We start from the raw sequence: 6,714 nt of genomic DNA, 5'->3' as shown, positions 1-6,714 counted from the left end.
CGAGCCTGCCATAAATGTTGCTGTTGTTGAGTGCCTTCTTGTTGATTCTGACTCACAGTGGCCCATGCGACAAAGCAAGAAGCGCCTGGTAAGGTTTTCTTAGCTGTAATCTTTATGGAAGCGATCGCCAGATCTTTCTCCCAATCAGGCTTCCACTTCCTACTCAGTGTCTGTGTCTAACACTGTACGTTAGAAAATGCTCCCAGGAGGAAAAGCAATATCTCAATGGGGCTTCAGTAGGTTACCCTTCTCCTCTCTGAGATTTGAGACTCCCAAACTTGGCAGCCTTGGTTGGTATCTCAGGTCTTAGAAAAGTTCAAATCATTTTTAGCATTGATTCCATTTGTTCATTGTGGTTAGAGTTGATTTCATACAAGGGACCCTGTCATAGCCCTAAGCAACACTCTCCATTTTTACTTTCATCAAAAGCACATTGGATGTTACACAATGAATCTGCGATAACTGACCACCTTCAGTGAGGGATCATACGTCTGTCGCATCTCTGTCTTACCTTCTGCTGCCAGTTATAATTGGTGTAAGATGATCACTTTTACTCAGTTAATTATTGTTAATTTTATAAATTAAGGCTCTTCTCTTTCAAGAATTATTTATGTCACTTCCATTCTGTTGTGTAACCATATTCACCACAGTTATTTAGAATAAATTATGTGCTTAAATGCTTTCAGTTGCTCATTACCAGTTCTGCCACCCCATGACTTCACTGTTTATGAGTTTTAAATTTTGATTCATTTTTTTCTTCAGCTGGCTGAAGTAGATCCAGGAGTAATTTTTCAGGAAGAATGCATGAGTCAAAGACTTCATGAGGCCTTGCAGAACTGAGATCATTGGTCTGCTGACTTCATAGATGAGCCACAATGGTCAAGTCTTCAATCATTCACCAAAGGGGTGGGGGGAGGAGAGCCCCACTCGACATAAGCAAAAGTGTGCGCCAAATGCTAAGGACACAGAAATATGCAAACTGTACTTGCCCGACATGTTTATAGATGCTACATTCTAGTAGGCAAAGCTGATGCTACAATCAATGACTGACAACCCTTTCTACAAGAGAGAAGAACAGAGTTCTGGTCAAGAAGGGAGTGAGCAGAGGCAGACATGATCTCATGTGACAGCTTAACCACGGGTCAATAAGTGAATTCGGTTCCCTGGGGTTTTCATCTGAGAAGAAGTGATGAGTTCTGGGCAAAACCGACAAAACAAAAGATCCCTGAAAACATAATGTGTAAGAACTTGAGGCTGGACAGACTGGGAAACCTTCTTCCATATAGCCTAAATCAGCAGCATCTCTTGTGAGGCTTCTTGCAGTACAACCCTGAGCAGTCAGTCCCTCACAGAGCAAGCGCGTTAAGACAGTAGTCACATGTTATGCCGCTCCTTTTAAAATGTTCCCACAGGCTGCGGCTGTGCTCAGCCCAAGGCAGAGCTGAACTTCTAATGATGTGCGACGCGCTCATGCGTGATCTGTCCGTGCTAGTTCAAATGCCCTCTCTAATCGCTCTCCGTTTTGTTCACAGGTCTCCTTGGCATTTGCCCGATGCCATCTTTGTCAGGAACATTCGTCCCCTAGATCTCTGCATGTCTTGTTTCTTCGTTTTATTGTAAGCGCTGCTCACACGTCGCCATCTAAGAGGGGCCCTTTGCCGGCCGTTCTCTAGTAACCACCTCCACTGGCCTGCCGGTGTCTGTGTCTTCTTCAGATTTATTTTCTTCCTAGCACTGACATCTTGTATCTCAAATCCCATTGCCGTCGAGTCATTTCGGACTCAGAGCGGAACTCCCCGGGCTTCCAAGGCTGCACACCTGTATGACTGCGGGTGGGCTCTTCCTTGCCCGTTGGAGCGACCGGTACGTACACTGGATGCTTTGCGTTTATCATCTGCTTTCTTCGGCAGGCTGGTGAGCTCATGAGAGCAGATGTATTGTGACGTTCCTTACTACACGGAAGCGCGTGCCATGTGAATGCAGTGGTGGGAGGTGGGGGTGTGGAAAGGGGAGCCGACCACTCCCTGGTTTCTGGCATGGGGAGTCAAGTCGCTGGGAGGGCCAGTCGCTGAACATGGGCAAGTGCAGAATTGCGGCGAGAGACCACACGCTGAGGACTAGAAAGACTGAGCATCGGACGGATGGTTATGAGAAAACCCTGAGCTCACTGGCAACTTTTCAGATGTTGGCGCGGAAAGTCCTGCTTCCTGAGAAGCCCCTGGGCCACAGGCCAACCAGAATGTTTGGTTACCGTACAGTCAGCATGGAAGGGATTACTGAGGTCACGGGCACGAATGGGATCATGGGAAATGCAGAGTGAGAAAAGACAGCCACCCACGCCGCAGCTGTGAGCAGCTTTGGTCGTAAAGGTGGAGATAGTAGATCCTATGTCCTGTGGGCTCCCTGAGCACCAAGCTCATGGCCGCCTTGCTCACCATTGAGAAGCCTCAGCACTGAGGACAAGCGGGGAAGCATGAGCTGCCCTGCCATAGTTGTGATGAGCAAGATCAACATATTTTACTGATGAGACAAATGAGGTACAAGGGAGGTTGTCAGGAATGTAGAATGGACATTTTATTTTCTTTTTTCCCATTGTCCTGCATGTAAATTCCATGATGGGAGGAAAGCGTCTGCATCCTGTCAGCCTCACAGGTGAATGAATGGGACCAGGGGGTTACCAGGAAGACAAGGCTAGAGGCTGTGAGTAGGGAGAGCTAATGAATGAGCTCTGGGGGCAGAGTGGTTACATTGTTCAGCTGTGAACCTAAAAGTTGGAGTTCAAATCCTCCGGTCACTTCCTTGAAGACAAATGTGGCAGTCTGTGTCTAAAGCTTTACAGCCTTGGAAACCCTGTGGAGAAATGCTCTTCGGTCCTATAGGGGTGCTATGATTCAAAAATCAACTCATCAGCAGTGTGTCTGGTTTGATTTTTATAGTTACATGAGGAGCTTCCCCCAAAAGTTCATGGAACATTTCCAGTATCTTTTAATTCCATTTTTTCCATGAACTTTTTGGAGTTCCCTTATATAGAAAATAGGGCTTGGTTTCCAAATAAATTAATTAACCTCTGCATCTTGTTTTTATCACTCAGCAATATGTGTCTCCTGGAAATCCCTTAAAGTCAGCTCAGGTAGTTGTGCTTTATTCTTCTGAATGGCTCTACTCTCATATTTTAAACTATTTCCTTATGATGCACAGTCACCTTGTTATCGGTGTTTTGCCACCTCAAAAAATTGCATGGAATAAATGTTTAATGCTATAAATTAGATGCCTGGGCCTGAGATCACAGACTTAAAGGTAGATGTATTTAAAATTTTAGCAGATTTTGAAAGATGGCTTTGAAAAATGTTTTAACATTTCATATTTTCATGGGAGATACTTCATCTCTACTAGTAGTAAGTAAAAATAATTGTTTTTAACTTTTTCCATTAAAATAAGTGTACATAAGTTAAAAAAAATAAAGTATGTAGTTGTCTGTCCTTGGTTCGCCTTTCTTTGGTTATTAGGGAGAGCAAGCCATTTTTAAATGCTTGTTGGTTATTTGTGTTCCTCCTCCAGCAAAGGACTAATTTATTTGTTCTACTAATTCTTCTAATGTGTTATTTAATATTTAATAAATCTAGGTTTGATTGAGCCTGGCACACATGCCAATGTCTTCAAAAGGTGCATCTATTGACCAACCGAAAGGTGGATAAAGAGGAGTGAACGAAGATTAATGGTATAATTCTCAAGGTAACAGGTTGTTAAGATTTTATTTTCTTTTTATACAGAAGAAAGGAATGCAACTTCCCAAAGTGACAATGGGAATCAAGAGACTGTTGCCCTTACTTTCTGAGTTTTCAACATATGAGGTTTAAATAACTTTCTAAAAGGAGACCTACAGTTCAGCACTTGACTTCAACCAGAAAGACTGGCAGTATGAGCCCACCAATGACTGCACGGGAGAAAGACCTGCAATTTGTTCCCATAAGATTATAGTCAAGAAAATCCTAATGGGAAGAGTTCTATTCTTTGACATTAATCTGAGTTGAAATTGAGTATGAGTCAGAATTAAGTCGATGGCAGTGAGTTTGGTTTTTGTGTTCAATGGCCCTTAACAGCAACTGCAGATGACTTTTAAAGGGAAAACCTGTGCTCAGTTAAGTTACAGAGAGGTCAGATTAGGAATATTGTCAGACGCCATCGAATCAGTTGACCCATAATGACTTATGTACAACAAAAGGAAATACTGCCCAGTCCATCCTCGTATGGTTGCTGCCCCTGTGTCAACCGGTCCCCTTGAGGGCCTTGCTCTTTGTTGCTGTCCCTCTACTTTACCAAGCATGATGTCCTTCTCCAAGGACTGGCCACTCCTGAAAATGTGTCAAAGTATGTAAGATGAAATCTTGCCATCCTTGGCTCTTTGAGGCACTCTAGCAGTACTTCTTCCAAGATAGATCAGTTGGTACTTTGGCAGTCCCTGGTACTTTCAATATTGTCCAGCACCAAAATTCACACATGTAGACTCTTCTTTGGTCTTCCTTATTCAATGTCCAACTTTCACATGCAGATGGTGCAATAAAAATTACCATGGTTTGGCTCTCTGCTCCTCCTTGTGTGGCAGGCAGCCTTATTGTCCTGTTTTCCTATAGTCCCAGCTGCGTCCCGAAGACTTTCCCAATGGTGAAGGTCAGAGTAAACCGATTTGGCCACTGTGTTAGTCTGGGAACTGGCTAAGGCAGCTGCACCCTGGTCCGACCATCAGAAAGCAAGATACCCGAGAATTCGAAAGGCGAGGCTCACAGCCATTTATCCCTCTGCCCTTCAATTAACCCCACATGAGTTTATCAGCCAGGTTGTACAATAAACTAACTATGTCAGCCACATTAGATGCCTGGTCACCAGGGCTGCTTTCAACTCTGACAAAGTGGACACTATCTCCATCAATGACTCCTTCATTGATCCCTGTATGGTCTACATGTTCCACTATGATTCCACCTCCAGCAAGTTCAATGGCCCGCCAAGGCTGAGAATGGGAAACTTATCAACGGAAGTCCATCTCCATCTTCCAGGAGAGATCCCAACAACATCGAGTGGGCTAAAACTGGCGCTGAGTGTATCATAGAGCCCATTGCTGGTGTCTTCACAACCACAGAGAAAGCTGAGGCTCACTTGAAGGAGGCGCCACAAGGGTAGCCATCTCTGCCCCTTCTGCCAGGGGCTCCCCATTGTGATGGGCGTGAACCACAAGAAGTATGAGAGCTCCCTCAGGATAGTCAGCAGTGCCTCCTGCACCACCAGCTCCTTGGCTCCCCTGCCCAAGGTCATCATGACAACTCTGTCATGGAAGGACTCATGATCACAATACACAGGCCATCACTGCCACACAGAAGACCATGAATGGCTCCTCTGGGAAACTGGTGCAATGGTCATGGGGCTGCCCAGACATAATCCCCACATCTACTAGTGCTGCTGAGGCTATGAGCAAGGTTACCCCAGAGTTGAGTGGGAAACTCACTGGCATGGCCTTCCATGCCCCAACCCCCACTCCCACAATGGATCTTACCTGCCATCTAGAGAAAACTATGTACAATGACATGAAGAAGATGGTGAAGCAGGCATCAGATGCTCCCCTTAGGGGAATCCTGGACTACACTGAAGACCAGATTGTTTCCTGTGACTTCAACAGTGATTGTCGCTCCTCTACCTTTGATGCTGGAATTGGCATTGCCCTCAACCACCACTATGTCAAGCTCGTTTCCTGGTATTGAACGCAATAGTTCAATAATACTATGATATCTATGTCGATGGTTTTTATGTGTCTCTGGCTCATTTAAGAGACATCATTATCATTTTATTGGAGAACATTATAAATTATCCCTATGGGACACAAGGTACTTCTATAGCTGCTATCATTAGTTTAGCCCATGGTTTAGAACTTAAAACACTGCTGAGAAAAGGAAATTATACACATATAGGCCAGACTTTTTTTAAACAATGCAAAGTATGAATTATGGACTTCTGCAGATTTGAAGATTAAGCGATTGGACACGATAAAAAGTATAGGGTAAGACTTTCAATAGCATTCATAAAGGCAGAACCCTGCCTGTTAGACTATAACCCATCATAAAAAAGCAAAGAAAGCCTGACAATAGTAAATACATGGTAGTCCCGGGTGACCATACGCTGGGCACCCTCCAAGGTGACCACCAACTCTATAACTTTGCGGTAACGGTCATCAGCTTCTTTTCACATGAGGGTGTGTCAGCCTTAACTCCAAAGGGGCTTTAGTTCCTTAAATCTGCTGCAGGTGAGTTTACGGTAAAGTATAGTTTACTTAGTGGGGTTTCCAAATCAGATGCTTCTGGTGTGGCCGGGGAAGGGTGTCTTCGGAAGGGCAGAGTCTAAAGTCCCAGTTGTCTGTAGCTGCAGCCTGAGTCTAGGCCATCAGGTGCTGGACGGACACTAAGCCACAGTGTCCATTTAGGAGCGTGATAATGATATTCACTTCTTGGGGGTCTGCATAAGAAATGTGATGCCTTCCTCCCCCACACCCAGGCACATTACCCCACCCAGTTTACCTACCAACAGAAGTGTAATTGCCTTCTCTGAAACAAACATGCCCCCACCCTTGCCACCTCTTGACTTGAATTTCCGATAAGGTTCACTAATCGCTCTTGCAGGAATGCCTGTTGATTTGGGGTGACTGTAGAATGATGCTCTATCAGGGACTGA

At 44.7% G+C, this 6,714-nt stretch overlaps 1 pseudogene; it reads left to right on the top strand.

Annotated features, from left to right (window-relative positions):
• Positions 1–2,074: 2,074 nt before the first annotated feature.
• LOC142445821 (glyceraldehyde-3-phosphate dehydrogenase pseudogene) lies at positions 2,075–5,750 on the top strand (annotated as a pseudogene).
• Positions 5,751–6,714: the final 964 nt, after the last annotated feature.

This window comes from Tenrec ecaudatus, chromosome 4 (assembly GCF_050624435.1).
Source record: "Tenrec ecaudatus isolate mTenEca1 chromosome 4, mTenEca1.hap1, whole genome shotgun sequence".
NCBI lineage: Eukaryota > Metazoa > Chordata > Mammalia > Afrosoricida > Tenrecidae > Tenrec > Tenrec ecaudatus.
Note: the sequence above shows the minus strand (reverse complement) of the source record. Positions and strands in the feature narration are given on the sequence as shown.